The 14,550-nt window shown below is 41.5% G+C and overlaps 1 protein-coding gene across 6 annotated transcripts in view; it reads left to right on the top strand.

The window, feature by feature from the left end:
• The first annotated feature begins 32 nt into the window (after positions 1-32).
• The window catches only part of LOC115636946 (solute carrier family 35 member E2A-like), a 35,454-nt gene continuing 20,936 nt past the window's right edge, over positions 33-14,550 (top strand). For 2 of the 6 annotated variants that reach the window (XR_003997112.1, XM_030537681.1), the window contains exon 1: positions 3,579-3,677. The gene's annotated coding sequence lies outside the window, so the exon portion shown is untranslated. The other 4 variants (XM_030537683.1, XM_030537682.1, XM_030537685.1 and 1 more) reach the window with 4 other exon arrangements.

Raw genomic sequence — 14,550 nt, 5'->3', positions numbered from 1 at the left:
CCCTTCTACGTACACGTGGAGAGGGGCGGACTCCCCCCTCCCCACACACAGCTGGAGAGGGGCGCCTGGAAGCTGAATCCCCCACAGCTGGGGAGGGTCCCCTGGAGGCTGAAGCTGCCCCCCATGTATTGTGACATACACGTGCAGGTATCTTCTCCAGGAGGATCTGGTCTAGTGTCCACTGGAGCATTAAAACTCGAGTGCTTGACTGTGCTGGGGGCAGAAGCACCCTTTGGCCTAGGCTCAGTGACCCAAGTATACTGAGAGAATGAGGAGTACTTGTGGCACCTTAGAGACTCACAGATTTGGGCATAAGCTTTCATGGGCTAAAACCCACTTCACTGGAAACAGGTATACTGAGTATGTTGTTGTAATCTCTGTCCTTGCAGGCAGCTGTATTAGTAGTTGATTCTGCTTATTACATTTTTTATTTCCATTGGCCTGAAAGGAGCTGGTTACAGTTCTGGCTGGTGACATACCAAGATCAAGGAGCTTTCAAATCCTGTCTTCTCTGAGCACGTCTGCACTGCAGAATAGTACAGGGATGAATTCATAGAAGATAGAGAGAAAAGAGCTGTTAGATCAAGTGCTCCATCTTTCTGCAGAGCAGGGAAGCTAGTGTCCTTTACCCAGGTACCAATAATATCCCTTTCCCAGGCATTTTTTTGATCTTTTCCCCAGTAAGGCTGGAATCCAGAACTTCGTCCTTCAGCCTCAGCTTTCCTCATGGTGCAGGTTGCCAATTTTTGATATTTTTATCAGAAGTCTTATATTTATTACCTGGAGTCTTTAAATGCTGCTTATGATCTATATGCTGTAATTGCTTAAATAAATATGTGTGTATATGTGTATAGTTTATCCTCCTGGTTAGCAAAAAGCAGCAAATGTAGTGTAAAGGCTGTATTTAGTCACAGATGTTTTAATGGTAACTAGTCAATGAGAATCAACCTTCCTTTAGGAAAATAACTAAAAGTACAAATGCAAAACAAGGTTAAAGCTGATTAGAACATAAGAATGGCCATACTTGATCAGACCAAAGTAGCCCAGTATCCTGTCTTCCAACTGTGACCAATGTCAGGGGCCCCAGAGGGGAGGAACAGAACAGGTAATCATCAAGTGATCCAACAAAAGCTAGGGACCCCAACCCTGCCCATTGTGACTAATAGCCATTGGTGGACCTACTCTCCATGATCTTATCTAGATCATTTAAATCAGTTATTTAAATCAGTTCACCTTGATCTTATTTTTTTTTCTTCTCGTTAATAACCCTGTCTTGTCAAATAGTTTAGACCAAAATCTGACCTGTGAACTGTAAATCTTTGAAGAAAGAATTGAGTTAAGTTTTGCACCCAGGTATCCACATCTGACTAGATATTTCAGTTTTGTCTACATGTAATTGCTGTTTATCTCTAATCTAAAACTTCTTCCTTTGACCATGTTGTCTACCTAGTAATAGACAATACACCAACTATCCCCTCTCCACAGTCACAAACTAGGCAGATTCTAGTAGCCTCCCCAATTTTAACTCTCAGAATGAACTAGCAATTTTAGAAATTCCTATGTGTTTTTTCCATTTTGTTGAATGTTTGTCATAAAATTACATGTTGGGCATTTGTCTCTTTTTTCCTAGAATCGCCAATGTACATATACTTAGATTAAAGGGTGCATGATTGTGTTTTTCAGTTGCTGTGCCATACCCAATTATTTTCTGAACCACACTACTAAATTGTCTATTCTGACATTTTAAATGTGCAAAACATAAATTGAAATAAAAATACCCTCTAGTTTTCACTTCTGTAGATGTGATCAGCACTGAGAAGACGTGAATAGATTATTCACTCACTCAGACGTGTAAAGTATAACATTCTTTCCTGACTGCAGTTGTGATAGAAGATGCTCTTGACATTGTTACAGGACTACGAGTAAAAACTAAGTCATGCACACTGATTATTATTAAGGATCCAGAGTAGCCTCTGACCTCTAGAGAATATGGGGTGAAATCCTGGCCTCACTGAGTGTTTTGCCCTTGACTTCTTCAGTGGAGCCAGAATTTCATGCATGGTCTCTGCCAAGTGGGTTCATATTGTGGAGTATCACAGGAAGATCAGTTATTGAAAGGTAAAGGAGGAAAATGAATAATTTCAGATAAACAGGTTTTAGAAAAAATTCAATGTGATTAATAGATGTTGGATAATATGATCCCGTAGCAAATAATTAGGAATTGCTGATATTGAAAGTTTGGATAATAAAGGTTGAAGTGTAGAGTCTTCAGAGCTTACTTTTGATGCATAGTTTTCTCTTCTACTTTTGGACTAAGTGGGTTTATGAACGTTGAGCCCCCTTTCTGGCAGTGGTGGGGGAGTTTAAACTTTGTGTGTTTAAACATGGGGAGGTTTGAAATACATATGTAACAGCAGAGGGCAGTATTACACATATCATAATTAAGAGACTGGAGCAGTAGTTATTCTGGATTTTCTGCAGTGTAACTGGGTAGATTTAGTCTATAGTCAGCAGGGTTTTGGACTGAGACAAATAACTCCAGGGCTTCCTTCATTTAGTCCATTACATTTTTATGTGTGTTTATTAAGTGCTGTTACTCCAGAAATGTAGGAATTGTTTCTGAAATCTCTCCAACAATGTCAGGGGATTTTGGCCCCAAAGCTCATTACTGCTTGGTTGCACTGCTGAGCCTGCCACCAAGGGGGGCTAGTCATGTGGGTGGGTTTTGTGAGGTCTTGTGCTCATTTCACACAGTTTCACAGGTTGCTGCCCATGTAAGAGATAAGCCTGGTTTTCATGGCCCCATCCTGAACCTCCAGAGTCCAAGTAGCCCCAGCGTCTTTGTGGACAGCGCCACATCATAAGGTGGCAACATGTCTCAAAGACAGCAACCTCAGCACTGCCCAGGTAGCACTCCTAAACAGGATTGGTTCCCAGCCTTTGTTTGCTTCCCACATTAGGGACTGTCCCCCCTCCCAGGGTTCCCCGTCCCTGGAATGGGGTTTGGACTGTCCCCCCTCCCAGGGTTCCCCGTCCCTGGAATGGGGTTTGGACTGTCTCTTGGAAAGCATTCTGCTCCCTGCCAGAAAATTGCTTCTCGTTTCTCTTTGGGGAGGCTGTGAAAGGGACCAAGTCTGAAGAGAGGGTGTAACTAGACCCTGTGGCAGGGCCACTCCCTAGGTGCGGGAGGGGGGCAAAAGGCACTCAGGCCCTCCAAGGATTTGGAGGGGTACCCTTGCTGGCAGGGTATGAGGGCTCAGCTTCCCAACCCCCAGGATCGAGCGGTTAACCTTCCTGTGGGGCAATGAGGGGCTCAGTCCCCACAGGAGATTGGGGGGGTTCAGGCCCCTGAGGATGGGAGAGTTACCCCTCTGGGGGTGTGCGGGGCCCGGGCCCCCGGGGGACTTACCCCTCCGGGGTGTGCGGGGCCGGGGCGGGGCGGGGGAAGCTGCCGGTGGAGCGTTACTGGCCAGCCCGCAGCGCCTGCCCCGCTTCCAACTCCGCGGCGGAGGCCGGTTGGCCCTGCCGGCAGCGGGCGGGGACAGAGCTTTGGTCGGCCCGGGCGCGGGGAGCGGAGCTGCGCCTCCTGCCCTCAGCAGCCCGAGCGGCGGGATGGCTCGGGCCGGGGCTGCGGCAGGGGGCGGCGACGTTCCGGGCTGAGATCCGGCGAGGGGCAGGTGGGGCGAGGCGGCAGGCGGTTACTGGGGGGGTCTCTGCTGGGGGAGGGGCAGGCGGTTATTTGAGGGGGTTGCTGGGGAGGGGCAGGCGGTTTGTTTGGGGGTCTCTGCTGGGGGAGGGGCAGGCGGTTCTTTGGGGGGGTCTTTGCTGGGGGAGGGGCAGGCGGTTTGTTTGGGGGTCTCTGCTGAGAGAGGGGCAGGTGGTTATTTGGGGGGGTTACTGGGGGGCAGGCTGTTATTGGGGAGTTGCTGAGGAGAGGTAGGTGGTTTATTTGGGGTTCTCTTCTGGGGAGGGGCAAGCGTTTATTTTGGGGGATCTCTGCTGTGGGAGGGGCAAGCAGCTTATTTGGGGAGGTCTCTGCTGTGGGAGCAGGGGAGGTGGTTTATTTGGGGGGGTCTGGTGGGGGAGGTGGTCTCTATTGGGGTAGTGGGTAGGTGCAGTATCACCACAGCAGGTATAATCTGGGGCTTCCCTGGACTGGGAGTTGGGAGCTTGTGGATGGTCTAATCCTGACTTCTGCAAACTGACTTCAGGGAAGTCTGTGTCTCTGTTTCCCTCTCAGTAAAATGGGGATAATATCACCTGCATTGCTTTGTAGAATGATTTGGGATCTGTGGATCGAGGCGCTATATAGGCATTGATGTGATCTTCTTTGACTATGAGTTTTGCCTCTCCCTGAGATGGTAGTTTTGAGTGAGTTTACTCTCCTTACCTCAGAAGTAAAACAACTAAAAACACGTTTATGGCTGACAGTTTGCAGAATTTGAAACAACCAAGGCTTGTTTCATAGCATAACTAGTGGTGATCTAGCAACAAAAAAAGGTTTTGAAATAAATGCATGTTTGTAGGCTTCCCCTTCTCCCTCCTGCAAAGTTCCTTGCATGAAACTATCAGGAATTCAGCTACTAGGAGGTGGTATCATTCTAAGATAAGTATTTAAACCGAGGGCTTAATGTGAGTGCAGGGCTCTGTCTGTGTGGAGCAGCTTGTTGCAGTCCAGAAAGTGCAGCTGTCAGGAATGTGGCATAAAATGTGTGTGCTGAGTGTCAGTTCTGAACTACAGCTCTTATTTTTATGCCTTAGAATCCTTAATGTTTCCATTTTGGAGGCCAATTAATTATTGGATAATACACCAGTTTCTCATCTCTGGAGATTAAGGTTCAAAGCCTGGAGGAGGTCATGACTGAAAATATTACTTTTTTTTAAAAACACCTGTATTCATTTGTTTGATTGGCTCCGTCTGGTTCTCAGGAGAGAGATGTCTGCATTGCAACGCTGCTGTATGAGTTACAGTTGTGCAGAGGCCTTGCACTGGATTATAGGTCAGGATTGATTTTGCTGTGCTCTGTGGCGTTCCCTGATCTGGAATAGTAAAGATGCTCCAGGATTGTGGTGCACTAGCAGATCTTAGGCCTGGTCTACACTAAAAAGTTAGGTTGACCCAGCTATGTCACTCAGAGGTGTTGAAAAATCCACATCCCTGAGTGGTAGGGGGTGCCCCTGTTGTAGACGGCACTAGGTCATTGGAAGAATTTTTCTGTCAACCTAGGTACCACTCCTCAGGGAGGGAGGTGGATTGCCTGTGCTGATGGGAGAATCTCTCCTGTTGGCAATAGGCAGTGTCTACACTGAAGTGCTATAGTGGTGCAGCTGTGCCGCTGTTGCATTTCAAGTATAGACAAGCCCAGAGTATCAGTGGAATGGTGGCATGGAATGATATCATTGGGATTGAGATGCACTGGCAAAGCTGTTGCGAGTGCAGAGAAACTTTTGTGGCACCTATCTACACACTGGTTTCAAGTGCTGTTTTAAAATAAAACCCTGTTTGGTGACAATAGATCGGGGAGAAGTGGTGCTTAGGGCTGAATATTCTCTCACGGAGTTACTTCGATTTTAGATGCGTCACCTATTGGGCACAATGAAGTATCAAACAACTTCCGTTTTGCTCTTGGTGCTCAAATGCTGACATTTCTCAAAAGCGAGTGTTGTGTGGTCTTTGCTTTGCAGCCACATCTTAAATACTTGCTCCTAAGTGACTTGAGTGTTATGATCTCTGTATAATGAAATGCATGTTTTTAAATGTTTAGAATTATATTTTATGCATGTTTATCACGCTATAGGCAGTGTTTAATTGACCCATATTGCATACTAGATTAAAATGAGAGGTGTGCACACAGAGCTTTTGTCTGCAGGGTACTATGCTTGGCAGGGAAAGGGGGCTGGGATTTGTCTTTCCCAGTAGATTAGCCTTATTCACTTATTAAACAGTTGACAACCATCTTTTTCTAGTGTTTTGAGATGAAAAAGAGTTTGTTTACTGGATACTTTGCAGAAATTGCCCCAGGCGAATATCTTCTTTCATATAAGACATATAGGTGTTGTATGTAGAGAGAACATAGTGCAGATTTTCTTTGTTCTCTTTGCTAGGTCGTGTTCCTCTTGAGATGCTTTGTATTAATCTCAAAGGACAAAAGTGTTAACGGTGTAATAAACGCTGTCACTGTGCACATTAAAAAGTTATGAACAATGTTCAGTATACAGAGACCTCAGCCTGCTTAGCACAGGTGCTGGTGGTGCTGACACAACCCCTGGCTTGAAGTGGTTTACATCATATACAGGGTTTACAGTTTGGTTCAGTGGCTGTCAGCACCCCCACTCTACAAATTGTTCCACCGCCCTTTCTGCTTGGTACCATGACAAATCCTTTTTAACCTTTTATGAAAGATACAGAAAAGGAGAAAAAACAGTTAAAGCTTTTGAAATGTAAAGCATTAAGCAGCAGAGTCCTGTGGCATCTTAAAGACTAACAGACGTACTGGAGCATGAGCTTTCGTGGGTGAATACCCACTTCACCCACGAAAGCTCATGCTCCAATACGTCTGTTAGTCTATAAGGTGCCACAGGACTCTGCTGCTTTTACAGATCCAGACTAACATGGCTCCCCCTCTGATACGTAAAGCATTAAGTAAGGCTTTAATTTTAGCAACATTTCTTGTTCCCTTTCCCTTTAGCTGGAAAGAGTTTAAGAAGGAAAACCACCCTTGTCTGACAGTTTCTTGGATGGTATCAAAGATGGTGATAACTGTTCTTTTGGGTGAAAGAGAAAAAGTTAGTTGAGATGGGCTGGAGCTGTTGAAGTCTGATCCCATTTCATCCAGGGTGGTGGTTGGGATTCAGCTGGAGCCGGTAGAGGTGGCATTGTTATCGGTGTACCTCTCTTTGGCCTGGTCTGGTCAGGACACCTTTCAAAATTAGAATGACAAAGACCAAGGGTCCCAGCAGGTGGTGTGGCTGGCTGCCATGGTAGTGAAACTTGCTTCAGTAGCCTCCATCTGTTCTTTCCCCTCCAAAGTCTCTTTATTTGAAGGACCCAAAAAGGGAGTGATGAGTGGAATAGCCCATCCTTTCATTTTGTCCTCCAGGTAGGCCTAATATACAGCACATCAGTTTTGGTTCCTTAATTTCCAGTACAATTTGTTTTTACTGAACATGATTCCAACATAGTCCTGGAATAATATCAACGTGGCTTTTTATTTGGACTAGTCTCTAAGTCTGGTTCTCTTGCACCTGTTTATAACATTCACTACTTGACCTACTTTCATTACCATTTGTTGTTATCGGTTATTGTAACATCTTATGAACACTCATATACTTGAACTGACAATTAGGGTAAATTTGTTGTCCCAGTTATCACAACAAGTGTATTCAGATTGCTTATTGAATTTCCAGTCTCTGTAAAATAAGTGGGCAAAGGAGGAAATTCTCCTCTCAGTGCACAGGACAGATCTCGATCTTTAGAGTCTGTTTACTTAATGGGAGACACACCTAGGTCAGGTGCACAGGGTATCTGATTTCAGGCCAGTCAGTTGGGTACAAGAGCAGAATTTTGCACTAAAGATTCAGTGAAATATCTGAAAATGACATGAGCTGAGAAATGGAAGTGTCCAGAAGAAACTATTAGACCACACATCACAGACACAAGAAATTCTCAGCACCATCCAGTGAAAACTCTTCAAGTATAGAAATACTCAGTATGCTTACTGAAACTGGCATGATAGATTGTTATAAGGTTATGCAACGTACTGTGTACTCAAAAAATTGAATTGTAATATGCATTTAAGAGATAAGATACCACTATATTGGGAATGATACTTTTTTATTTCTACTCTATGATTGTATATCATATTTCTTGTTAACATACATGTTTACTTTTATAATGTTTTTCTTTTATGTTCTTTGTACTTTTCTTGATGTGCTATCTTTCATTTATTTAATGTATTTCTTTTGGTTAATTTAAAACATTAATTGTTTGTGCACATGCATATTTTATCTATAAAATAAATCCTTATGTATGGGGATTTTAGTCTTAGGCAATTCTGCATATCATATATAATAACACACTTCTAAAATGAGGGTTATAATTACATTTGCTCCCAAAAGGTTAGTTTAAATAATTACTGTTATGAGGATTTTGATCCTGTGTTAGATAGTGAGGCAGTTTTATACAGAACAAGATTTGATACCCAAGTTGGTTTTGAATCTGCAGTTGCTTTTATCTTTCCTGGTCTTTTGTTGTTTATCAGAACCTGGCTCTGAAAAGCTTTTGGCTTTTTCACTTTGTAAACAAGATAACTGGGTGTTCTGAGGCAGAGTTGGGTGGAAGCCATCCGATCATCTGTAGCTCTGCCACAGAAGTACTCAAAAGGATTGTGCAAGGAAAATTCAGGTCAGTGTTGTCATTTCTGCTCAGTGTCTCCAACTGGAGTTTCATCAGCTGCCTTTTGTTTCCTTGGCATCTCTGATGCATTCCTAGAGGTAAAAACTTTTGCCTATTTTTAAATTTGTTGTAAGTAGAGCTGGAGGAAAATTGTTGGATGAATGTTGGTTGACCTGAAAATAATTGCAAAATTGACACACACGGTTTTGGCTATTCACAATAAAGGGGGAGAAGGAAGAGGTAGTGCCACCCTCTCCTGCCTTATAGTCTTTGGCCCTGTGTTGGAGATACAAGTTTGAATCCCTACTCTAGAACAGACCCAAACCATTTTTTGTTGTTTTTTTTTAAATTTCGAACTGCCACCAAACTGAAAAATCAGTTATTCTCCCAGTTCTAGTTGGAATTGATTTGTCTTGCTGTATAAGCCTTAATTGAGACTGATGTATTAACTTGTCCACCATACTCAATTACATTAGTTTGGAAGGTTATGCTTTAGTATGAACAAATTTGTGTTATCACTAAAGAACTATAGATAGATAGTAGAATGTAATTATCAATAATCGTACTGATCTGCAGTGTTGATTTAGTTGATTTTAAAGGACACTGGTCCCTTCTTTTATATTTTCTAGAAAGAAAAAAAAATCTTTCTTCAGACGTATATTTTCTTTCTGAGTCCTTGGAGAAGAACAATCACCTTATACTCTGCAGAACTGTTATAATGACTGGTTGTCTTAAAGAAAATTTTCTAGATAAGACAGGCTTATCCATTAAGCAGTATCCTACAGATTGTCACCTTGATGTTGTTGCTATAGTTGTGCAAATTGGTGCTGCCATCAGTAAGATTATATTTATGACAAAGGCCACTTATTTGCTGACTGAAAATGGTTTCAGCCATTTGCTCATCAAACAAACTATGAGAAAATAAGGAATCTGATATAAATCCCTAATCTAGGAAATTCATAGTTACCGCTTTTTTCCAGCATGATTAGCCTATTGGGTACTATTAGGAAACATATATATTTTGGTAAAATATTCTACTCTTACAAATTCAAAAATCCCAATTCCTAATCTGTTTTCTTCCTTTTATAACTGACACACTTTTCTTATCAAATTTTTTAAGAAAATGTTGCTGCTTTTGTGAGCTATCAGATTCAGTTTAGAGTATTTATGGTCAAACTGTGAACTCTTAGAAATGGAGAGGAAGGGGGAATGGGATTTTTAAAAAAAGATATGCTGTAGTTCAAAAATAATTATTTTGGGGCAATTCTTTGGCCTGTGTTATATAGTGGTCCTCACTGGCCTTGGAATCTGTGGGTACATCTACACTGCAAAAAAAAAAATAATTAACCCTGTGACAGCAAGTTTCAGAGCCCAGGTCAGCAGACTCGGGCTTGTGCTACGGGGCTAAAAATAGGAGTGTAGACATTTGGGCTTGGGTGCATGCCTAGGCTCTGGAATCCAGGGAGGGTCTCAGAGCCCAGGCTCTAGCACCAGTGGGAACATCTACACTGCTATTTTTAGCCCCATAGTGTGACCTCCATGAGTCCCGAGTCAGTGGACCAGGGCTCTGAGATTCACTGCTGTGGGTGTTGTGTTTTTTTGCAGTATAGATGTACTCTATGAGTGCAGGATATTCTTCAAATAGCTTCTCAAACGTGACGTTTTCATGCCTAAATAAGAGGTACGGTCTCTTGATTCTTACCTAGTTCCTTCTTTTAGACTCCAATATTGATTTGAGTCACTCAGAGGTTTTATTGTATATTCATTTTCTCATTTTTAATGTAGCATGCTTTATTTTTAATGCACTTTTAGTGTTGGGGGTGGACTAGGGAAGCTCTATAATGTACACTGTCTGCTGCTTGTTCTTACACGCCAGAAGATTCAATTTCTGTTTGTAATCCAACACAGTCTCCCAACCACTGCCACGTTTTCATCTATCTGTAAACATCATGACCGTTGGTATCAGGGGAGAGCAACCAAATTAATCCCAGATGGAGAACTATTTCAGCCAATGTAAGACTTTCCAGTTAATTTAAGATAGCACGTCAGTAATTTGTGTGTGTGTGTGTGTGTTTTCTCTTAACACTCCAGCAATTAAAAGATTTTAACTTTTACTGAATGTCATGCTGTTTAACAAAATGATACCAAATATGATATAAAAATGCTGCGGGGGTTGGGAACCTCATGATTATATTTTGTTGCCCTTCCTACTATGCACCAGTGGTACTATCTGAAGGTTGCAATGACACTTTCATTTTAAATATTCAGGGTATTTTATCTGAGCTAAAAAGTAGGAAACCAGGAACAATTTTTCTCTCCAAAGGAAAAAAATTATTAAAAAGTGTAGCTATTCTCTCTGCAAATTATGAATATTTCAGCAGGATTCTACAGGGCGCAAGGGAGCCACAAAATACTGGCCACTGTTTTGGGTTCACTGCGGCTGTGCCCAAGGGGCAAAGGCAAGCCACCATATGTTGTGATCCTTTCATATCTCAGAAGGGTATGGCAAGCCATTGGTTTGATGCAATACTCCCAAGGTATATACTCCCAGGGGCTATAAGGAATAGTAATGCTGATTCAGTAGGTAGCAGTCTTCCCTTTGTTTCATTACTGAACAGAAATCCTAGAATGGAAGTAGGGGACACAGTGTTGCTAAAACTGCTGTCATATTGATACTATTTGACCATTTGTTACTAAAGAGCCCAAGTGACTTGGCTAAATTCCTACTTGTGTAATTACATTCCACCAACCAAAGTTCCCACTGCTGTTTCAAGTGGATGTATTCTTTACTTCCTATCCTTCATTATTGTGTGGAGTTATTTTGCACTGTAGACAATTTTTCCAGTTGGTAGTTTTATTTCTTGAGTGTGGGAATTGTGAAGTCTTAATTCTTATGCTGGAAGGAACAGGAATCAGAACAACATTGTACTATCTATCCCATGAAGTTCTCCAGAGATAGAGAGTCGTCCCTGAAGTTTGTCAGTATTGTTCTACATCTCCAGGTAGTGGATTGCTCTGAAGACAATTGAAGCCCATCTCCAGCCCAGAGAGCGAGGAATTTTTTGGTGTATTTTTAATTCCCTGCAAATGTAATGCTTGTGCAGAAATAGCTGAATATTACTACAGCATAATTGCTTTATAGTGAGTAACTGACGCATTACTTTTCCCCACTCTGCATCACTCCCTTTTATTCCATTGACTTATATTTTTAAAAAATATCCTATTTGTATGAAAATGTCTATTTTGCAGTAGTAGGAATTCAACGAGTGAAATCTTCCCTGATCAGAGACCAGCATATTGCCCTAGGAAGATGTTTTGCTGTGTAATCTCCATGGTTTGTGTCCTTGTACCTTTCTTTTTCCCCTTTAAAACCAAGTTCTTGAAGGGAGGACACAGTTACTTTATATGTGGCAAAGAACTCAATCTTGGATTCCCTATCTTCATTAACAGTTCAATAAACAGAGTACTGATCTTAAAACAGGAGACTCAAGCCAACTCTGCTGTACATTAAATGGCTATGAATGATAAAAATAAATATGTTATGACATTTAATCTCTCTCTTGGCTAGCAGCTGCTGTAGTCTATTTTAGTTTGTTCACCATGGCATTAATGTAGTTTCCTATATGTGTTTCACTGGTTGTCATGTTGTAAATATATTTAGGGTCCCATCCTGTGAACACTTCCACATTCGTAACTATGCTCAAGGAAGGTAATGCTTTTGAAACCAATGTGACTAGTACTGGAACTACATTTTCACTACATTTATGGTTCATTGAGCGCCTATTCTCTACTGATTCAGCAGTGTATAATGTAAATTTAATCAAGGGAGTTCTGTGAGAAAGGATATAATGGTTGAAAAGGTTCTCAGAGATTATGCACAGGTACAATAAAACACAGATTTACTGAGAACCAGTTAGCACTTGAAGCAGCTTACCTCCCACCCCCACTTCTGGTATTTCATGTGCCTCTCCTCAGAGACAGTGTTATAGGTTCCCCCAATCGTGGATCACTGTGGAACAGGGACATGTCTTTCACTATGCTGATGGGTGTTTTTGGAAGCTAGTTGACTGGCTGGCTCCTTATTGAACTCACAGCAGGGGTTACTAGGATTGCAGATATTACAAAGCTTGCTGGTCAGTCAAACAACTTTCCCTGATTTTTATGAATCCCTTATTTTTCCCAAATATTTTAGCTGTCTCCCTGAAACCTTTGGAAAATTGACACTATTCTTAATAACAACGAGGAGTCCGGTGGCACCTTAAAGACTAACAGATTTATTTGGGCACAAGCTTTAATGGATAAAAAACTTACTTCTTCAGATGCATGGATCATCTAACACGGCTATCTCTCTGATGCTATTCTTAATATATTTATAATCAGCAGATAATTACTGGACCTGATATGAACTGTGTTCCTGCTAGTGAACTTTAGAATTAGACATATTTTTTTGGTGAGATTTCTGCCATTAATTTCCTTTGGTCAGGCCAAGTCATCAAATTGTTAGGTTCTCAGATACTGTGGTAGTGGGGTAACTTATAAGTACTTGAGAGAGAGAGATCAGTACCAGGCCTAAATCTATTACTGTGCAACAAAAGAAAATGTTCAGTTTTTCCTAGGGAAATGTTAAATGTTTGCACTTTCAGGTTGCTAACAGCTGCAGAAATTAGTCATCCTCAGATCATGAGATCCTACAATTTCATGGCCTTGTTCTGCATGAATGTTTGAGGGTTCATGTGGGCTAATCCAGGCTGAACTAGATGGATCAAAGGGAAAGGAGGCTTTCAGTATTACTACAGAATTTACAATTATGTAAAACTCTGCTTCAAAGTGTCAGACTTAGAGAAGAAAGGAGTTTGCCCAAAATTTGTGCTGCAGCACTCTTAAGCAATTTGTCTGTTTAAAAAAGTAATACTGAATGTATTTAGCTCATAAGTGAAATTAACCACCATAAAAGCATTTTTAGATCAACATGAATATGTGAGGTATTGGAATCAGTATAGGAAGGGCCAGTACCCTAGCACTCCTTCATGACAATGAGTGTTCTGCTGCTGGTAGGAGGAAAAGGACGCAGGGGTGGATAGGAGGAGGTCCATTTTGCTACAGAATAAAAGTAATATCTGTGAAATAGAAACTTACAGTACAGAATAGTTGAAGTTCAGTGGGAATACAAAAGCTGTGATACCGTGAAACTTATTAACTTTTCAGTTTCATTTATCAAAGGTTTTGTAATGCCCATGTCAAGTCTGGCTTAAAAAGAAAGAAGAAAACAAATGTGTATCCTGGTCAATTTACTGAATAAACATTTTCCCATAAAACCCAGTGCAGGTCCATTAGCTCTTACTAACTCCTGTGGGTTTTGTACGTCCTGTGTATGTTTGCTGGGCTGCCATTGTTCAGATGCGCTGTTGTATAACGACCTCATTGCAGACATTGTTTCCAAGATGTCCATGGTAACCGGCCACCAAATAGTGGCATTTTTTTAAAATCTTCAATTAGGTGAGTATCCTCAGAGCCACTGATACTCTAAATCAGTGATACTCAGACCCAGTGGTTCAGGAGCCAACTTAGCAATCAACATTACTCAAAAGAGCCACAGTAATGTGAGGTTTCAGAGTAGCAGCTGTGTTAGTCTGTATCCGCAAAAAGAACAGGAGTACTTGTGGCACCTCAGAGACTAACAAATTTATTTCAGCATAAGCTTTCATGGGATACAGCTCACTTCTTCAGATGCATAGAATGGAACACACAGACAGAATATATGTATGTATAAATATCTTCTGTCTGTGTGTTCCATTCTATGCATCCAAAGAAGTGAGCTGTAGCTCACGAAAGCTTATGCTGAAATAAATTTGTTAGTCTCTAACGTGCCACAAGTACTCCTGTTCTTTTTACAGTAATATGAATTCATTGTTTCATTTACCATTTTATATGTGTGTGTGTGTATATGTATGTATGTATTCTCATAGCAAAATGACTGACCAAGTGTTATTATTTTATCAACTATAATTGGTTAATAACATCGTAAATGGATCATGTTTGGTTTATAACTTAGTTTGATTAATAATTAAAACACACAATGTTTTAACATCATGCACTGCAGAGAGCTGCAGGAGACACAGTAAAGAACCACTTGTGGCTCTCGAGCCTCAGTCTGT

This window comes from Gopherus evgoodei, chromosome 18, assembly GCF_007399415.2.
Source record: "Gopherus evgoodei ecotype Sinaloan lineage chromosome 18, rGopEvg1_v1.p, whole genome shotgun sequence".
Taxonomy (NCBI): domain Eukaryota; kingdom Metazoa; phylum Chordata; order Testudines; family Testudinidae; genus Gopherus; species Gopherus evgoodei.
Note: the sequence above shows the minus strand (reverse complement) of the source record. Positions and strands in the feature narration are given on the sequence as shown.